This window comes from Microtus pennsylvanicus, chromosome 22 (genome assembly GCF_037038515.1).
Source record: "Microtus pennsylvanicus isolate mMicPen1 chromosome 22, mMicPen1.hap1, whole genome shotgun sequence".
Classification (NCBI taxonomy): domain Eukaryota; kingdom Metazoa; phylum Chordata; class Mammalia; order Rodentia; family Cricetidae; genus Microtus; species Microtus pennsylvanicus.
The window spans coordinates 306,845-328,540 of record NC_134600.1 but is presented as its reverse complement, the minus strand read 5'-3'; the positions used below and the strand labels follow the sequence as shown (position 1 = coordinate 328,540).

The 21,696-nt window shown below is 42.0% G+C and overlaps 1 protein-coding gene across 1 annotated transcript in view; it reads left to right on the top strand.

Moving 5' to 3' along the window:
• Window positions 1-21,696, top strand: part of Fam117b (family with sequence similarity 117 member B) — a 54,558-nt gene that overhangs the window by 881 nt on the left and 31,981 nt on the right. The window lies entirely within an intron of this gene.

Here is a 21,696-nt window from a genome sequence, read left to right as displayed (position 1 = left end):
CAGGGCTCCATCGGGGCGGGGCTGGGCGTGCGGTCCGCCACCCCCGCGTCGTGCCAGCGCGGGTAGCCGCGGTAGAGGTGGTGCCGCCGCTAACCTTGGGCCTGAGCCCATTTGTGGAAATCATAAACCCTGGGATCTGGCCTTGCGTCGCTCCTGCTCACACACACTCGAGGGTGAGGCTAGGGCTGGTCTGTCACTTTTGTTTTAGTGACGTGGTTAAGGCTTGCAAATAGCCCACGAGTGCTGCTCGGTGTTTTCTGTTCCAGAAAACAGTTTCGGATCTGGAGGAATGAGTGCCACAGCAAAGGCGGATTTGGATCATTGAAGAGTTGTGGAGCTGGGAGTGGTTTTTGCATTTCATAAGACTTAATGAGTAGCAAGAAGGGAGAAGTTAAGCAAGATTGTTTTGGGGTGTGTGCATAGGTATATGTATATATACGTATGCTCACCTGCAATTACATATATATGTAAATGATAAATAGCTAGCCTGAGGGTCTGGGTGTCTTTCTGAGATAATGGTTTTATTTCTCTCGTATTGTTTGTTTGCTTTTTCCCTTCTTGAAACAGAGTCTCACTTGCCCTGGCTGGCCTGGGACTCGCTGTGGAGCCTATGCTAGTCTTGATCAGTCGCTCAGTCTGCCTCTGCCTCCCTGCAGCTGGGATTAAAGCTGTACCGGTCATGACCGGCCCCGTCTTGTTGATTGTACCTGACAGTTTTCTTGGGGAAGATTCTGGATGGAGGCATTGGTTTCCAGTGGAGTCAGTTCAGAAAGGGTAATTCAAAGGAATATTTAAAATAATAATTGGGAGTTTCAGGAGATTAATACCCAGTTCCTAACTAAGTCAGTAAGATGAAGTGATTTAAGAAATATAGAATGTGACTCGTTCGTACTTTTTTTCATGAAAGGCTTAAAAGTTTTTATTATATTTTATTTCGTGTGTGAGCGTGCGTGCATTTAATCCATGGCCTGTGAGCGGAGGTCAGAGGACAAGTTTGGAGATGTTGGGTCTTTCCTTCCTTGATGTGGGGTCCAGGGCATCCGACTCTGGTTTCAGACTTGATGGCAAACACCTTTACCTGATGAGCCATTTCACCAGGCCTGTGAAGGATTTTAGACAATATCTCTTTAAGAAAGATTGCCTAGAAAAATGTTAGGTAGTGTTGTCTACACTACCAGAGAACAGTTCTAAACCTTTTGGGGGATACAAAATGCTTCTGGGTCTTTTATTTTTGTTTTTGTAGCCTCAGCCGGCGTGTAGATAGGCTGGCCTCACCAACTGCCTCTGCCTCCCGAAAGCTGGGATTAAAGGGGGCACTACTTTACCTAGCCACAAATTGTTTTAAAAAACATTGTTGAGAGGACTCTCTAGGTTGCAGCAGTGGGCAGGTGGTTTTCATACAGAACCTCATTCTAGCTTTCTCACTGGTGGTGGCAGGTGAGATTTGACTCAGCTTGAAAAGAACATGCCTTCAAATTATATCAGGGAGCTTCTAATACATAAGAGAAGGTCAGGGAAATGCATTGCACACCAAAATTACATGTGTGTAGTTATTGAATCTGAACAAGATTCCTGCAGTCTGCTTTTGAGTTTCTGGAGCCAGGATAGCGCATCTTGTGTGTGCTGCTTAAGTGGGCAGTAGGTGGAGAGGAAGAGGCAGGGTCCCTCAGTCTGATGACAGAATGTGTTGTGTGTGCTGCTTAAGTGGGCAGTAGGTGGAGAGGAAGAGGCAGGGTCCTCAGTCTGATGACAGAATGTGTTGCTCTTTACAGTAGGTGGAGAGGAAGAGGCAGGGTCCCTCAGTCTGATGACAGCATGTGTTGCTCTTTACAAGTGTATCCTGAGTAGAACTCAGGTCAAATAGTCAGAATGTGAAGGAGAGTGCCCCTTTATGTTGATTACTAGGGTTCCAGGCTCCTTGTGTGCTCATTATTTTCCAAAGCTCTCCCCCCCCCCCCAAACAACCAAAACCCCAGAAAATTGAGTAGTTAACTCTTTAGGTGTGAGGGGTATTGCTTGTTGTTAGGTCTTTTAGTCTTCCTCAAGCATAGATGTCTGATGGCTTCTTTTTGGGATATATTCTTTTACACTCTAGTTACATCTGTTCAAAGTGGGGAGAATGTTTTCAGTTCAGCTTTTTGTAGCACAGATCCCCTTTTTGATTAGAGTCCCACCAGTTTGCAGGCTTCATGAAATGTAAAAGTTCTCACTGTAGAAACGAAGGTGCTATTTTGTGTAGGTCTGTCACCTCATGTAACTCAGGTGCTTGGGTTCATCTCCATGAGGTTGCTGGTTTCTGGGTGTCTTACGGGTGGGCAGACTGTCCCATCTGCACCAGAGCTCCAGTATTACAGAGTTCCCAAGTTGGAGACCTTGGGATCTCCAGTTGGTTGATTCTCTGGAATATGTGATCAAGAATGTCTTTCTCTTGACTATGATGAGGGCACCCAAGCACCCATTGATGGTAGCTATTTAAATGGCCGACTCAGTGCCTGCTGTTTTCTTAGCAAAGCGGTTTGTCTGGGTAGGGTACTTTCAGAAGGTAAGTAGGCAGCAGGGCTAATGTTGAAGTTTTTTTGTGCTTTCCCTTTTACTTGACTTTATCTAATTTAGCATAAGAACAGTCACGATAAGCTTTGGGTGGACTCCGGCTTTTGTGCCTGTGTTCAGTCACTTACGATCATGTGGTATGGAGAAGCGAGTAACATGTTAGTGATAGAGTCCATGTTGTGTGAAATTTATTTCTTTTTACATTGTATATGTGAGTTGTGTGTATATGTTGGTACATACGTGATAGGGTCACGTATGTGATGGTCCAGATGGCATTCTGCTGGAGTCTGTCCACTTTTTCTACCCTTGGTTCCAGAGGATTGAACTCGGATCATCAGGCATGGTGATTTACCTGCTAGTAGCTTTAGTTATTTAAAAATTGTAATTATATTTTATTTTATTCTGTGTGTGTTCATCCACATGGATGCCAGGGTTCATGTTGCATGTATCTAATTATTCTTTATCAATAGTCAGGAGTCAGATATTGGGATAAGAACCTGAATGGCCAGAGAAGTCACAGAGAAACTACCTGTGACCTGTGTCTTCAGTTCCTCCATCCAGAAAAGACCGAGATCTCTCTAAGGATTACTTCCTTATTCCTGTCTCTCTGTCCTCAGTCCTCCAAAACCTTTATGGTTAATTTTGCTCAGCTAGTAGCTTCCTCCACCCTTTGATTCAAAGCAAACTTTATTGCCAGAATGCGATCAAAATATCACACAACAGGTTCATGTGTGGAGGTCAGAGGACAGCTTTCAGCCTTCGGGAACTCTCTTTCCACCCTGAGGATCTCCGGGATCAAACTCACGTTGTTAGGCTTGGTGGCAGGCACCTTTACCTGCTGAGCCATCTCTGTCCCCCTCTTTTTTTTTTTAATTGACTAATAATTGTTTATGAGACGTTCGTTTTCTATACATAGATCTCCCCCCCCCCCCGGAGACAGGTTTGTTTTTTTGTTTTTTTGTTTTTTTTGGTAGCTTTGGAGCCTCTTCTGGAACTAGCTCCTGAATGCTGGGATTAAAGGCCTGCATCACAGTCTGTTTTGGAAATTTAAGCTTACTGTAGTAGCTGCAGAAGGTGTCTGCTGCATTATCACAGCAATGCAATCATGCCATAGTTAACTGTATGTAGTTAGGATTTAACACTGCATCCTCATTGTTGTTTACATTTCTCTTGAGAATAGAGCCATGCTTGGTGTTTGCATGTGTAGGCTTTGACAAATGTTACTTTTTAATAATAGGTTTATGTGTGATTTACAGTGGTGATAAAGCAGACTACTGTTACTTTCAGGCAATAGTAAAACATGGGATACACATATTTTATGCATTTATGATATGAGCTAGCATTTAAACTATTTCTAGGCTATGCAGTGTTTCTGAGAGCTTTTTCAAATTTTAGCAGTCTCCACCAAAATCCTTATGTCAATGGACTGGAGCAGTTCAGACCTGTGTTCTTCCGTGTCAGCTGTACATTACTAATAGCTGTAGCCACCTATGAATCTGCCATCTAGCTGTGCCTTGTGTCCTTTGTAACAAATTGGTAATACGTGTAAATGAATTTTCTGGGTTCTATAAACACTCCAGACTATTACTAAACCTTAGAAGGTCTTCTTGGGAACTTGTGATCTGTTGCTGTTTGGTCAGAAGTCCAGGACTTGCATCTGAAGAGGAGGGGGCAGTCTCCTGAGGTCAGGCTCTTCTTATGGCTTAAATGTTAATGTCCCCACATGCTCCTGAACTTTAGGAGGAGGGATCTAGCTGGAGGAGAGTTACCTTGAGGGGGTCGTTTGTGTTGTGTCTTACCCTGATCTCCTGTATTCCATTTTCTCTGCTTGTTGGCTGCCATGATACGGAATAATGTGCTCTGTCATGCCCTCCTTGCCATAATTAGGATTGATATCTCTGAAACTGGGAGCTAAAACAGTATTTCCTTCAGTTGTTTCTGTCAGGTATTTTTTTTTTTTTTTGCTCCAATGATAGGAAAAGAAACTTGGACAGCCCTGAAGCTGTGGCTGGTATCTGCCCTAGCTCAGGGTAGTTAGAATCAGAATTGGACTCTTAAATTTCCATTTGGTGACCACAGAATTGGTTGGTGTTTGAAAACACTCCAGGGTGCTTGTTAAAAGTCAGTATTGCTGCCTGCACTCCTTTAATCCCAGCACTTGGGAGGCAGAAGCAGGTGGATTTCTGTGATTTCGAGGCTAGCCTAGTCTACAGAGCAAGTTTCAGGATTGACTCCATAGCTACTGAGAAACCCTGTCTTGAAAAACAAACCCGAAAAACAACAACAACAAAAGAGTCAGTGTCTGGGTCTAATTTTAGGTCTTGAAAGTCCCTCCTAGTAGTGCAGAGCCTTCAAAGACATGGCTTGAAAACTGTGGGGGAAAAATCAATTTAGTATTTATGTGATTTTTGTGCTGTGACTGATGTTGTTGATAACAAGATGTGTATTGTTTTGTTTTTTTTTTGTAACAGGATTGTCTATGTATAATCCTGGCTGTCCTGGAACCCTCTGTCTGTAGACCAGGCTGGCCTTGAACTCAGAGATCCCCCTGCCTTTGCTTCCCAAGTACTGGGATTAAAGGCATGAACCACTACACTGGGTTTAAACCATTTTTTAAAAGATGTGTTTTCTTTTACGTTATGTGCCTTATGTGAATATGGCCATTAATTGGGGTGGGAAAGTGCCAAGAAAAGATGTACATTCTTTAAAAAATGCATATTTTAAATTGTATATGTATGTGTGTATGCATTCTTGTGTCAACGTGAAGTAGATGCCTGGGAGGTCTGAATAGGATGTTGGCTCCTCCGGGAGCTGGAGCTACATGTGGGTTGTGAGCAGCATGGTGTTGGGTGCTGGGATCTGAATGCATCTTCTGGGAGGATAATGTGTGCTTTTAATCCTGAGCCATCTTTACAGCTCCAGGAGATGCACTTCTTTGAACTGGTAGGCATACTCAAGTAGGGCATCAAAACTCCTTATTTGTGGCAAGTTTGAGGTCTGTTTTGTAGTACTTACTGAAATAACTCTGAAAATTCAGCATCTCTCAAACATTTGGAGGATAGTTGCTGATTTCACACCTTCAGGGGAATCATTTTGGCTTGTAATGTATTTTTTATAATTAAAGATGAAGCATCGTAAAACATTAGTTCTACATTTTGGCTTGTGTAATTTTCACTTAAGTTCAGTTCTGCATATTTGGTTGAACTAACTACTGTTACTGTGCAGTACAAACATATTTAAAAAAAACTAAAATCCTTTACAGACAACAGTTAAAAACAAAACAAAAACCACAGTGCTCCAGAGATTCAAATTAACCAGGCAGGACAGGAGCATGAAACATAAGTATATATGTATATTGCTCGTGTTTAGAGTGAATAATTCTTCAAGCATAGGTATAGAAGTTGTCTCCGATGATTGGAAAGGGAAGAACTGTACTTGGCTGTTGTCTTAGAGCAGTGACAGTGCATGCCACGCTTAGTCATGTGTCACCTAAAATCTACAATCTAGGGGGATATTGGAGTAGGAAAAGAGAAGACGTATTTCAGAATATCCCTGAGTAGAATAATATGAACTACTTTAATTTGGACTAAAATGAATCAGAATATTTTCCATAGTTAATAATACTTGTTCTGGAGCCAGACGGCCATGGTTCACATCTGCCGTTGACATTTACTGACCAGCTCTTAACTTAGGTAAGTTCACTGCTTGCAAAAAGGAATACTCCATAATACTTAACTATAATAGAAGATTGTCGTTAGAATACAATCCTTGTAATCTGGGTGTGGTGGTGCCAGCAATCAGATCAGACTGGTCTCCATAGGGAGTTCAGGACAGCCAAGGCTACATAGTGAGACTTTGACTCACAAACAAAAACTTACTAAAAAAAATCTTTGTTAACTGACAATAGGGTATAAGTCTTTTTAGTGTTAAGTATTTCTGTATAATCTTTGCCATCTTATCAAGGTAAATGCTTATTTATATTCTTAGACTAAGGTATGGGTTCTAGTGTAGGTTTAGGATGAATGAAGTAAGAATTTTGAGATGGGAGACTATGGAGGTTAGTAATTTACAAAAGTATCAAACACCTGAATTGAGATGTGGGCATGGCACCCGCGGGAATGATCAACGACCTTTTGATGTCATGCATTGGATGTGGGATTGAGAAGGGGAGTTGAGAATGGTAGTGGAATTGATTCTAATTGGTAGACAGTGGGGAAGCAAATTTGGAGTAGAGAAACAAGCCGAAATCTTAGACATCTTTTGTGCCTTGTGGAAATCTATGTAATTTTCTATAATATGGCTAATAACACTTTTAGAACTCATGAATGAAGTTTGAAAGGGGGTTAAAAGGGGCTGGAGAGATGACCCAGAGGTTAAGAGTACCGACTGCTCTTCCAGAGGTCCTGAGTGGTGGTGACATGGTGGCCGACAGTCATCTGTAATGAGATCTGGTGCCCTCTTCTGGCATGCAGGCATACGTGCAGACAGAACATTGTATACATAACAAATAAATCTTTATAAAAAAGCACTTGGGAGGCAGAGGCAGGTGGATCTCTGAGTTCGAGGCCAGCCTGGTCTACAAGAGCTAGTTCCAGGACAGGCTCCAAAGCTATAGAGAAACCCTGTCTCAAAAAACCAAAAAAAGAAAAAGAAAAGGGGGTAAGAAATTGGGACTCAACTCACCTCAATTCAGAATGCATCTGTTAAACACTTTTTGCTGTTTGTATATGGACACACCTAAAAGGACCAGTTGCTGGAGTATATGTGATGATGGAGAAAACAAGCGTGTCAGGGTGTTTTGTTTTTGTTTGTGACAGCTTGGTGGAGATTGCAGGTGTGCCAGAGAGGAACTCTGAGAACTCAATAGGAGGAGAAATAGATTGGTACTGAGAAAGTACAAGAAAGCCTGCATTTAAGGGAGGCGGTGTTAAAGATTTGTTTAGATTCTGTGAAGAGAGCAGTTAGTCTGAGTTGATAGAACAGGCTTTTGAATTGGCTTGTCAGTCAGTTGATGGTGGCTGAAAGTGTGCTGTCAGCATGCTGGGCCACAGATCAGACCAGAGTACCGAGGGAGGGAATAGTGTTTGTTATTTTTGTTGTTACTGTGTTGTAATATCATAGCATTTTAAGAACAGGTTTATTTTTGTTTTCTTTTTCTGGTTGTATGATCCCCCCCCCCCCCCGCTTGTTTTTTGGTTCATAGTTTGAGGGTATGATCCGTTGTGGTGGGGAAATTTTATGGTCTTAGGAGTGTGAGGAAGCTGGTCACATTGTGTAGTCAGGGAACGTAAAGATAGAAGGAAGCACAGACAGGAACACCACTGATGCTCAACCCCTTTTCTCCTTTTTATTCAGTTCAGGATCCCAGCCTATAGAATGATGCTGCTTATATTTACAGTGGGTCTCTCTACTTCAGTTAACTGGGTCTAGAAACTCCCTCATAGACATGCCCAGAGGCTTAATTTCTTGAGTGATTCTAGAGCCAAGTCGACTATGCTGTCATGAATCCACCCAATCAATCTGCCACCCAGAGATCACTTTTAAGATATAATACCCCCACCCCTCGTTTCCATAGGCTTTTGGCTATCTCTTAATGTAAAACAAATTCCATCTGACTTCCAGCGTCCCCATAGTCTTCCAAAAGACTGTCCAGAACTGTCCAGAAGTGTTAAGTGTAGAGCATCTTCTGAGATGCAGCAGCCCCCTCTCTCTCTCCTTTCTCCTCCCTCTCTCCATCCATTCATCTATTTATTTATTGACTTTTCGAGACACGGTTTCTCTTGTGTAGCCTTGGCTGTCCTGGAACTCGTTCCTCTGCCTCTCAAGTGCTGGATGTAAAGGTGTGCACCACCACTACCTGGCTCCCCACACTCATAAATCTTTAATGTCTGCAAACCAGTTCATGGCACTCTGAGTTCTGCTTGAACCCTTGCATTCACTTTTGACCGTATCACAGACTGACTTTGGGGAAACACTTCCCTAAGCACGGTGTTGCTGGCAGCACACCTCTTCTTCAGTGGTAATCTCAGTTTAGGTACTCAAGTGAACGTCACAAGATGGAACCATCATCGGGTAGAGTCTCCGGCAGGGCACCTTTCCTGATATCCCAGATGGCTAGCATCATTTCTTTTTAGTGGGGCCTAAGCTCTTCAACAAGACAGCTGCTTTCAAAACTGCCTTGTCTGTAACTTTGTAGGCACACTCTTTTTCTTGCCAAATTGTGTATTTTCTCATCTTTCCACTGTGCTTGTTGCTCCCTTTCACTGTGGACCTGAATAGGGAGTAGTGACAGCTGTGGCCAAAGCCTGAATGCCACTCGGGTTCTTAGGATATGGGCTGAGTGCAGCCAGGGGTTTTGCCGACACACCGCCTGAACGAACTCTAGCCCAAACCCTAGTAGAGTCCTCTCTCTCCTTTGAAACCTCGTGGGTCAGGCCCTCCTTGCCCATGTTTATCTGAGAATTGTCTTTCAGGTTCCCACCAGAATGTCTGATTGGGGCTTTCTGCTTAGAATTTGGAAGTCTTACGGCTCGAGGTTCTAAACTCTTCCACATTCCTAATAGCCAGAGTCAGGTTGACCAGGACCCTCCACAGCCATCCCCAGGCCACCCCTGTCTTTGTTCACGTTAATGGTGGGGTTGCTCTGTCTCACAGTCGAGGTACAGTCTGATGTGGTGGAGCAGTGCTGGTGGCAGGAGGGTCAAGCGGATGGTGAGATGGGTCTGCTTTAAAGAAGGAAAAAGGTAAGTGCTAGCATCACTCAGTCCACACCCATGGAATGGTGTGACCCTCAGTTGGGGTCGATCTTCCCACCCCAGTTAACACAGTCTAGACCCTGTCTCATAGCGCGCTCGCTCACTGGCTTGATAACTAACAGTGGGTATTAACCAGTTAACAGAGGGTATTAACCAGTTAACAGAGGGTATTAACCAGTTAACAGTGGGTATTAACCAGTTAACAGTGGGTATTAACCAGTTAACAGAGGGTATTAACCAGTTAACAGAGGGTATTAACCAGCTAACAATGGGTATTAACCAGCTAACAATGGGTATTAACCAGCTAACAGAGGGTATTAACCAGTTAACAGGGGGTATTAACCAGCTAACAGAGGGTATTAACCAGTTAACAGAGGGTATTAACCAGCTAACAGAGGGTATTAACCAGCTAACAATGGGTATTAACCAGTTAACAGGGGGTATTAACCAGCTAACAGTAGGTATTAACCAGTTAACAGAGGGTATTAACCAGCTAACAGTGGGTATTAACCAGCTAACAGAGGGTATTAACCAGCTAACAGAGGGTATTAACCAGCTAACAGAGGGTATTAACCAGCTAACAGAGGGTATTAACCAGCTAACAGTGGGTATTAACCAGCTAACAGAGGGTATTAACCAGCTAACAGTGGGTATTAACCAGCTAACAGTGGGTATTAACCAGCTAACAGTGGGTATTAACCAGCTAACAGGGTATTAACCAGCTAACAGTGGGTATTAACCAGCTAACAGAGGGTATTAACCAGCTAACAGAGGGTATTAACCAGCTAACAGAGGGTATTAACCAGCTAACAGAGGGTATTAACCAGCTAACAGAGGGTATTAACCAGCTAACAGAGGGTATTAACCAGCTAACAGTGGGTATTAACCAGCTAACAGTGGGTATTAACCAGTTAACAGAGGGTATTAACTGTCTTATGTTGCTGTGATGTCAGTGGAAGGAAGCAGGCTGACAAAGCGCTGAGCTAGGAGGGTCCATTTATTCCAGGATGAGGAAGATTTCAGCATGTTTGTTGTTTCAGTAAAACAGGGAAAAGTACAGGTCATGGGATGATGGGCGTGAAAGATGGACAGGTGTTGGTGCTAGCACCTGGTCTGGTGGAAGTCTCAGAAACCACTGACAACGCCTCTTTTATCAGGGAAATGGGCTTGGGTGTGGTGCAAGATGACAGATAGCAATAGAAGGGAAGGAAGTTGAGAAAGGCAGCTACTTCTGTCTTTAAACTACTGGGGGAGGAGGAATACCACGCTCGTCTTAATGCTATGTTTTAAAATTAACTTTTTAATCAGACTACTTGTAAATAATTAAAAATTACAAAAGTGGTATACTTATAATCAAATCTCTTTTATTCTCACTCCTGCAGCCCTTAGAACAATAATTTTCAACTCTTAGCACTTTTTCTATGTTTAATATTCATATATGCATATAATGTGCTGATCAAATCTGCCTCCCATTTCCTCTTCTTGGGGCTTGTTTTTGGTACTTACTTATTGCTGCTTTAAGGTTTTTTTTTTCCCCTCAGTTTTATTTATTGTAATGATTTATTCCTACAGAAAATTCAGGCTTACCAGTGGTCTTAGGGTTTTATTGCTGTGAAGAGACACCATGACCACTGCAACTCTTACAAAGAAAAACGTTTCATTGGGGCTGCCTTATATTTCAGAGGTTTAGTGCATTATCATCATGGTGGGAAGCATGTCAGCATGCAGGCAGACATGGTGCTGGAGAGAAGCTAAGAGTTCTGCATCCAGATCCACAGGCAGCAGGAGAGAGTGCTACACTTGGCTTGAGCATCTGAGACCTCAAAGCCCATCCCCAGTGACACACTTCCTCTAACAACGCCACACCTACGCCTACTCCAATAATGACACACCTTCTTATAGTGCAACTCCCTATGAGCCTGTGGGGCCATTTTCTCTCAAACCACCACACACTAGTAGTTGTTATTCATTGTTAATGTTTAAATCCGATTATGTAAGTACTGTTTGTATCAGATCCTTGTGGTGTGCTATAGTTGTGTTTCCTTCCTTGATAATGTTTTAAGTTCCTTTTTGCTTGCTTGCTTTTGAGACAAAATTTCTCTGTAATAGCCTGGCTATCCCAGAACTCACTTTGTAGGCCAGGCTGGCCTCAAACTCACAGAGATCCACCTGCCTCTGCCTCCCAAGTGCTGGGATTAAAGGTGTGCGCCGCCACCACCTTGATTTTCGTTCTTTTGTTTTAGTTTTATATTCCTTGAGGTGAAAACCACTTTGTTGTGTTTGTCATTTTCTGTGTATTTTAACATAAATTTATTCTGAAACTTTTGATAATGGAAACTTTGAAATATTTAAAAATATATCAGGTTTGCACCTGTCTTGGTCACTGTTCTATTGTGAAGTGACATCATGACCAAGGCAACCTATAAAAGAAAGCATTTAATTTTGGGGCCTTGCTTACAGTTCAAAGGCTTAGTCCATTATCATCGTGTCAGGGAGCATGGCAGCAGGCAAGAGGTAGCTGAGAGCTGCATTTGTTCCACAAGCAGAGTCTGGCGTGGGCTTTTGAAACCTCAGCACCCACTCCCAGACACAGACTTCTTCCAACAAGGCCACACCTTGCAGTCCTTCTCCAATACTGCTGCCTCTGATTCAGCATTCAAATGTATGAGCCTGTGGGGGTCATTCTTATTCAAACCACACCAGCACAGCACAGCACTCATTCTGTTCTAAGCTGACCTGCGGATCTGCTCTGTGCCTTGGTTGTTACCCGGAACTTCCCTGAGAACTGTCTTTGTGTATTGTTTCCATACTCTTAGTTTTGGCCGGTACTGCAGTTACACCACTCACGGCTTATATGTTGTTAGGGATCAGACTCAGGCAAGCACTCTCTCAGTTGAGTTACCCTCCGAGCCCTCGAATGCTCTTTCACATTAAAGTTTTGCTGTGCATTCATTGAGCTAAATCTCTACCTGTAGCTTATTAAAAGGTGATTTTTTTTTTTCTGTTTTTGAGACAGGGCTTCTCTGTAGTCCTGGAACCAGCTCTTGCAAACCAGGCTGGGCTTGAACTCACAGAGATCTGCCTGCCTCTGCCTCCTGAGTGCTAGGATTAAAGGCGTGCGCCACCACTGGCTAGAAGTATGATATTTTTAGTTGGCCCATTTTTATTTGTGATCTTAAAGTAATATTTTTGGGTGGGGGGATAAAATGCTTTTGGAGCCCTTGCCTTCAGAGAGCTAACTGTAATTGTGCAGTTTAACTGCTTGCCAAAATGTGTCCCTCTCCTTTCTTCCTTTGCAGTTACATGACTATGTTAACGTCTAAATAGTAAAGAATACAAGCATTTACTGATGTTTAAGTTCTAGATCATATCATAGAAATCCAGTTGACCATTGTTATAAAAAACAACTTTGTGGGGCTGGAGAGATGGCTCAGTGGTTAAGAGCATCGCCTGTTCTTCCAAAGGTCCTGAGTTCAATTCCCAGCAACCACATGGTGGCTCACAACCATCCGTAATAGGGTCTGGTGCCCTCTTCTGGCCAGCAGGCATACACACAGACAGAACACTGTATACATAATAAATAAATAAAATATTAAAAAAAAAAACAAAAAAAAAACAACTTTGTGTATTTCTGCATTTGTATAAATGTGATTGCCACATAAATTTATTACAGACTAAAGATGATGGTGAACATTTTCATCATTTTCTACCTTCTAATTACAAAATAGGAGTTGCAGTGTAATGTTCTCATACACGTCATCGTATTCACATCTCACCCTTCTCCCAGATAATCTGCCTTCTGCTTTCATGGTGCGTGTTTCCCAGTAGCACCCACAGGGTCTCCGCATTCTCTGACCTCAGACTTACTGTTTTTAAACATATGTTTTTAAACATAACATTATTATGTTATTCATTTTTATTCTACTGGATTTTTAGTGTAAGGGCTCATAGTAATAAACGTTCCTCTTAGAAGTGTATTAGCTATATTCCAAGGGTTCTGCTAAGATGCACTTGTACTTTTCATTCGATTGTAGGAATTTTAATTTTTTTGTCCTGATTTTCTCAGTAGCCATTGGTCATTCTAGAGTGTATTGTTTAGGCTCTTGAATTAGTTTTATTCTGCTATGGTCCAATACTTGTCCATATTGGGTGTTATGGTCTGAGCTGATGAGGACCACTGAGTGATGACAGAAGACTGGAACCTTGGGTATGACAGTAACACAAGCACTAGGACTGCCCGGGTGGGAACACCTGGAGAACTGCCACAGAAGCACTGCCTGTGATGCTTGAGCATTGCCGGGGCATCAGTGATGATGGTGGTCTAATAAGGTACCAGAAAAGATTTAGATTCTTTTGTATTTGTTAAAACTTATTTTGTTATCTGAGGTGTGGTCTATCTTAGAAAAGTTTCCTTGGGCTACGGAGAAGAGTGCATTCTACTTTCGTTGAGGGAGTACTACATAGACAGGTTCATTTGATCTGTGGTGAGTTCAACTTTGAAGTTTGTTGATTTTGTTTGTTCGAATACCCAGTTGAAGACGACAGGGGTATCAAAATCATCTATAAATTACTGCATTAGTATCTGTTAGACTTTCAATGCCCATTAGTGTTTGTTATATTTAATTAGGAGCCCTAGTATCTGGCACATGTTAAATTTATATTTTTTTATTAATATACAGTGACCTTTATCTGATTAATTTTGTTTTGAAGTCTGTCTTTTCATATATAAGAATAGTTGTGTCAGTTTCTTCCACCTCCCAAGTGCTGGGATTAAAGGCGTGTGCCACCACTGCCCAGCTAGTTTTTGATCTTGTCAGGCAATCTACATGCTTTATTGATGAGTTAAGACTGTTTGCTTTTTAAGGTTCTTGGGACATAACTACTAATTTCTGTAATTGGGTCTTAGCTGGGTTTTCTTTCTCCCTGATTTGCTTGTACTATGTTGGGCATGATTATTAGTTCTCACTTGTTCATGTGTCCCTCTCTTCTCTGTGCTCTTCAAGACTGAACAGTATTCAGTATTCCTCCAGGATCTCCAGCAGTACTGGCTGTCATGGTCACGAACTGCTTTAGCTTGTTCTTGTCATGAAATGTCCTTACTCCCAATTTAAAGATTCATTTCTTGTATGCGTCACAGGAAATCAGAGGATAATTTGCAGGAATCTTTCTTTCCTTTCATCACAGGGGTGCTAGGATCAATCTCAGGTTGTCACGTAGGCACCTTAGCCCACCGTGAGCCTTCTCAGCAACTCCCCTTAATTTTAAAAGACACTTTGCTGGAGGTGAATTGTACAAAGCAGCCATCTGACCTCACAAGATAGTTTAGGGAATTTAAGTTCAGTTGTCTAGTTTAAAAGATATTCTTGCTGTCATAGCTTGTGTTTAGTTTCTGGAGTATCTGGAGGTAATGGCTGGTGACAGCTGAGCCACAGAGAAAGAATATTGGGGGACATTTCATAGTGATTGCATGGAGGGGCAAGTAGAGTGTTGTCAGAAGTAAAATTTCTGTTGTATCTTCATATGTATGTTCACCAAGATGGTTCTGTTTTTTCTTTTGGAGAAACATTATCTGTCTTAGGCAGGGGTGGGAAATATTTTGTCTTTCAGAAAAAAAAAAGTACTTGCGGTCTTAGGGTTTCTATTACTATGAAGGAACACCATGACCACGGCAACTCTTAGAAGGAAAACATTTAATTGGGGTGGCTTACAGTTTCACAGGTTTAGTCCATCATGGTGGAGCTTCGTGGAGTGCAGGCAGACATGGTGCTGGAAAAGTAGCTGCGAGTTCTACATCTTGATCCTGTAGGCAGCAGAAGACTGTCCCACACTGGGCATAGCTTGAGCATATATGATCTCAAAATTTGCCCCCAAAGTGACACACTTCCTCCAATAAGGCCACATCTCCTAATAGTACCCCTCCCTATGGGCCAAGCGTTCAAATCCATGATCTATGGGGGTCATTCTTTTTTTTAAAAATATTTATTCATTTATTATGTATACAATATTCTGCGTGTATGCCTGAAGGCCAGAAGAGGGCGCCAGACCTCTTTACAGATGGTTGTGAGCCACCATATGGTTGCTGGGAATTGAACTCAGGACCTTTGGAAGAGCAGGCAATGCTCTTAACTACTGAGCCATCTCTACAGCCCTATGGGGGTCATTCTTATTCAAACCACCACGTCTGCTTTTCCGTATCAGTTATGTAATCTGCATGGGTGGGTCTTCATTTTAGTGCCACATAGTGCAGAATTGTTCTGTTTTATTCTCAGGAAATACATTAAGAAATACTAGGGTCGAAAAAAACCAAGAGGATAAAGTTTGCTGCTGCCCAGTGTGTTTCTGGGATAAAAACAGAAGATGTCTTCCTCCTAAATTCTCCAGTTTGTTTTTTTTTCTGGAAGCTATTCTGTTGACTGAATCAATTTGAATTATAAAAAGAATTATTCCTGGAGATATTTTGGCAAAAACGGAACATAACTAAGAAGAAAGTTCTTTATATTGTTTTAGATAGAATTTTTAGGTACGTCATTGTGAAAGTATTTCCTTCAATCATCCTCCAGAAAGAAAAAACCAACCAGCCGACCCCAAACTGGATGAACATTGCCTTTTTGGTAGTTGTAGAGAAGGATAGGGTGGGTGTTGGTGGTGTCTAGCTCTGAAGCCCATGCTGGCCTTGACCTCATCATCCTCGCGACTTTCAGGGGAAGGGATCACTAGCACACACCGCTTGGTCTGCTTCCCTCCCTCAGTCTTTGAAATCTTTAACCATTGAAAGCTTTATTGGTCCCCAAACCAAAGCAGTGTTAAAGCAATTGCTTTGTGTGATTTGTTTGTTTGTTTGTTTACTAAGGTGGTGTTCTCCAGGTCTGAGGTATTTGTGTAAACTGTCAAGATGTTCAGTTGTGGTTTCTACAGTGTTTAGTTGTAAAGATTCTACAATGAAAACAATAGACATTTGAGTGTAAATAGAAAATTATATTAAGTATACATTCGTGCTCTAGAAAATATTCCCCTGCTACGACTCAGCTCGTAGATTACTAAGATGATAGGAGAACTGTTAAAAGACAGAAAGCAGCCATGAGTGATACAGCTGTGTCTGCAGTGCCTCCCAAAGGCACATGGGTGACTACGTGTGCACATTGTGTGCATACACAAAAGAAATAAATATTATTTTAAAACTTAAAGGGCTAGCAAGATGGTTCAGTGGGTAAAGGTGCCAGCCACCAAGCCTGGCAACCTGAGTTTGATCCCCAGGTCGCACATGGTAGGAGGAGAGAAATGCAAGTTTTCCTCTGACCTTCATACATGTGCTGAGGTAAGCATGCACTCTCATGTGCACACACACAAGTAAATGCTTTAAGTCCTGTAAAATTTAAACATGATTTGAAACACGTGTAAGGTTGTCTATATATACTCTGTAATAGGCAGGTTCCACACAGCAATCAAATCTAGTGAGTCTTAAGTACAGACTGCCTGGAAACTCAAGTGTCTTCAAAGCTGAGACTTGAAGAACTGACATGAATGAATTATTTGGGAGGTGAAGCAGAGTGTACCAAAGGGTAGAGGCAGAAAAGAACACCAAATAGATCAGAATATGGGCAGTATGATCATGCCTCAGACAGGAGAAATGTACATTCCCATTTTCTGTACCACAGTGCTAACAGTACAGCCATCTACATCTGAGGCCTCTGTACAGACTTCTTTTTATTTCATCGGTGACAAAACCTTTTTCCATTCTATTCACATTGGCCAGGTGTAGTGGTCTTACCTACACTTCCAGCTTTAGGAGCAGAGGCAGTAGAATCAGGAGTGGGAGGCTAGCCTTGGCTGCATAGCAAGCTAGAGGCCAGCATGGTAATCTGTACTTATTTATGACGGCTTTCTTGCTAAAAATAGCAGAGGTAGTTATAGAGACGATAAATTAATTAAAATTAAAAATATTTACTGTTGGGGACTGGAAAGATGGCTCAGTGGTTAAGAGCACTGACTGCTCTTTGAGAAGAACCAGGTTCAGTTCCCAGCACCCACATAACTGCTAACAACTGTCTGACTCTTTCACACGGACGTACGTGCAAGCAAAACATTGATAAACATGAAATAAAATAAAAATAAATTAATTAAAAAATATTTACTATTGAGCTGGAGAGTTGTGGCGCAGGCCTTTACAGACAAATCTCGGGGAGTTCAAGGCCAGCCTGGCCTACAGAACTAGTTCCAGGACTATTACACAGAAAAGCTCTGTCTTGAAAAACAAAACAAAAAACCCAAAACAAAAAAACTCTACTATCATGTCCTTTCCAGGGAAGAGTTTGCTTTTTTTATTTGTTGGCTTTTCAAGACAGTTTCTCTGCTTTCCCCTGACTGTCCTGGAATTCATTCTGTAGACTAGGCTAGCCTTAAACTCAGAGATCCAATTTCCCCTGCCTCCTGAGTGCTAAAATTAAAAGCGTTTGCCACTATGCCTGACTGAACTTTTAAAAATTTCAATAGGATGATATACTGTTTACAAAATTGCACACTTTTTGATGAATGTGGGTACATGTGTTTGTGTATAGGTGCATGTTTGTGCTGATGCTCATGTGCATGTGTGCATGTGTGGAGGATAGAGGACCTTTCTCCTTTTTTTAAAAAAATTGTCTTTATCCCTTTCTACCCTCTCCCATGCTCCCCATGCTCCCTATTTACTCAGGAGATCTTGTCTTTTTCTACTTCCCATGTAGATTATATCCATGTAAGTCTGTCTTTGTTATCTAGGTTCTCTGGGGTTGTGGACTGTAGGCTGGTTTTCTTTGTTTTATATCTAAAAGTCACTTATGAGTGAGTATATATGATATTTGTCTTTCTGGGTCTGGGTTACCTCACTCAATATGATGTTTTCCAGATCCATCCATTTGCCTGCAAATTTCAAGATGTCATTGTTTTGTTTTGTTTTTTCCCGCGTTGTAGTACTCCGTTGTGTAAATGTACCACATTTTCCTTATCCATTCTTTGGTTGAGGGGCATTTAGGTTGTTTCCTGGTTCTGGCTATGAACATAGCTGAGCACTTGTCCTTGTGGCACGATTGAGCATCCTTTGGATATATACCCCAAAATGGTATTGCTGGGTCTTGAGGAAGGTTGTTTCCTAATTTTCTGAGAAATCGCCATACTGATACCCCACATCCTCTCTAGCATAAGTTGTCATCAGTGTTTTTGACCATGCTTTTAGGTGTTAAAGTGGAATCTGAGTTGTTTTGATTTGCATTTCTCTGATGACTAAGGATTTTGAGCATTTCCTTAAGTGTCTTTCAGTCATTTTAGATTCCAGAGAACATTTCTTCTTGATTGTGCTTAGAAACGCCATCCAGTGTGGCCTACAGCTCAGTAATCAGACTAGCCAATGAGTTAACGATCCTCCTCCCTCTGCCTCCCCAGTGGTTGGGTTACAAGCTGTGCCACCATGCTTAGCATTTTTACATGGTTACCTGGGGTCCAGTTTAAGCTCTCATGCCCATAAGGAAAGCACATTTTTTTACCTGAGCTGTCTTCCTGTCCCTCAACTTTAGTTGAGTTTGGAGTGCGTTTTTTTTTTTTTTTTTTTTTTTAACGTAGAGCTACTTCTTTGGGATGAGTTGTATTTAACCCCCACCCCCACCCCCACCCCCAAACCCCTCGTGTGTGTTCACAAGCCTGCTTGTGGAAGCCAGAAGTTAATGTCAGGAATCATCCATGAGGCAGGGTTTGTTTATGAAAACCAGAACTCTCCGATATGGCTAGTCTTGAAACCATGTGCTCTCGGAAGTCTGCCTTTACCTGCTGAGGCTGGACCTGTGTGGTCATTCACGTGAGTTCTGGGACGCCAGCTCGTCCTCATGCTTGCACGGCAAGCGCTTTAACCACCGAGTCATCTTCCCAGCCTGTTTACTTGTTGAGATATAAACTTACAAGAGCAAACTTTATTAGTTTTTGATCAAATTATGTTCTCTATATAAGTATCATGATTGAACACTTAAATATATAAGAAAGAGGTGACAAGAGATGAGAGAGGTAATTACTTTTTGTGCTATTGCAGAGACAATTCTAATTTTCTTAAAGATGTTTATTTTATTGCTTATTTGTTTATATATATGCATATGTCTGTAAGCACCCTCAGGGCGTTGAACCCCTTGGTGACAGACTTACAGGTGATGGTAAGTCATCTGATTTGCGTGCTGGGAACCGAGCTCCAGTCCTGAAAGACCAGCATGCCCCTTAACTGCTAAGTCATCTCTCATTATCTAATTGTATTTGTGTGTGTGTAGGGGGACATGCCACGGTGTGCTTGTGGAAATCAAAAGACAGTTTTGGAATCTGTTTTCGTCTCCCTTATGGGTTGGAGGGATCAAATAAGTTGTCAGACGTGTGCAACAAATGCCTTGACCTGCTGAGCCATCTCCCCAGCACCTACGTTTTGGTTTAATTTAAATTTTTGCATGGTTGCTCAAAGCTGTACTCTTTTTCCAGGCCAGTCTGGTCCACTTAGTGAGTTCCAAGCTAGCTTGTGCCACAAGGTGAGACCCTGTCTCAGTCAAACAAAAAATCCTAAGAATCCAAAAGAAAGGACTGCTGTAACACTTTCATTTTATAGAGAAGGAAGTTGATAATGCAGAGATAAGCCTCACACCCAAAGCCAAGAACTTGCATTCAGTAATTAGCAGGTTGGGGAATTTTTTTTTTTTTTTGGTTATTTTTGATGTCTGTCATGTAGCCTAGATTGGCTTTGAGCTCATTCCTTCTGGCATGTCCTGCCGTGCATAGCCAGCTCAGGATTTTAATTCATCTGGTGGTGGAGCCTGTGTTTGCACCATTGTATTCTACTGCCTGTTTGTGGGCATAACAAGGGGTGAGGTGGGAAAATTGGTCAAGGTTCAGATGCTATATTAACATAAATCACTTTTAAAAAGAGAAATACAGGCCAGGTGGTGGTGGTGCTCACTTTTAATCCCAGCACTTGGAAGGCAGAGGCATGAGGATCTCTGTAAGTTCTGGTCTACAAGAGCTAGTTCTAGGACAGGCCCCAAAGCTATAGAGAAACCCTGTCTTGAGAGAGAGAGAAGAAAGAGAAGAGAGACAGAGACAGAGAAATAGGTTATTTTCCTATAGTTATTCCACAGCATATAGTTTACAAACTATTTTTGTCAGAAAAAAGTAAAACCTGTAAGAGTAACCCGAGCTGTGAACCTCTGAGCCATCTCTTCAGCCCCACCTTAAATCTTGCTGATTGCAATGGTTGTGGGAAACAAAGTATTAGTGTTTAATATTCCGGGAGTGCCCTCCCTCAGGCTCCTGGGTTCTCTCTCCAGCTGAACCAGTCTTCAGTTACTTCAGCCTCTTTGTGTTCTGCCCCTCAGTCCTTGTCCAAGCTTCTGCAACACGTTTTGTGTGTTAGCACCGGGTGTATTTGTTGGCTTTGGGTGCCTTACTTGCTTTGTTAAAGCAGCTTTCCAACCTCAGAAACCCTTTTCTCCATTTCCGTATCTGTAATAGAGGCTCAGTGAATGAAGGGCCAGCTGGGGGGGGGGAGGGTTGGTCCAGAAGGAACTCACTTTTTTCGATTATAAGGCAGGCAGTTCTAAATATAGGTCACATAGAAGTAGGAGAGAGACTTGAAGCAAAAGATGTGGGCATCAGCATGCACAGTGTCATGTGTATATTGGCTGCCTAATTCTGAAAGTGCCTTCTGAAGTCTGAAACTTAAAAGTTTGGTTGAAATTGTGTATACCTTTTGTATTTTGTTCCTTTACTATCTCTCTTTGAAAACGAATGTTAATACACAGGTTTTTTTTTTTTTTAGTGCTTATGGATCTGCTAATTTTAGTGTGTGAGTGCTTTAAATTTTATTTTTAATTATTTGTAAGCTAGAACACAGAAAGAGGCCTTGGCATGAACTAGGGTAGCGTACACTCTGATTATATAGTTGGCCGAAGCTGTGCCTGCTAGAGGGCTAAGTCTGTACTTCATTGTAAAGCATTTCCTCTTACTATTTGCTTTGCATCTTAATGTAATGAGAAAAGCATTGCCGGTGCTGGTTGTACAGTGATGAATTAAGGGCCAGTCTTTCTAGGTGTGGCATACCGTGGTAGTTTCTTCTATGGCTGAGGCAGGAGGATCACAAGTTTAAGGCCAGTCTGAGCTACATAGTACCTTGGGAGCTAGCACCAATGTTTTTTTTTTAAAAGTCAGGTTGGGTAGCTTACACCTGTGAAGCCCAGCACTTGAGAGGCTGAGGCTGGAGGATTACAGCAAGTTCCAGGCAAAACCTGGCCTACATGTAATTTTCAGACTAGTCAGGGCCGCATAGCTAGACCAATATTTATATATATATACATACATACACATACATGTATATATATAAAACCCACTAAGCCGAAAC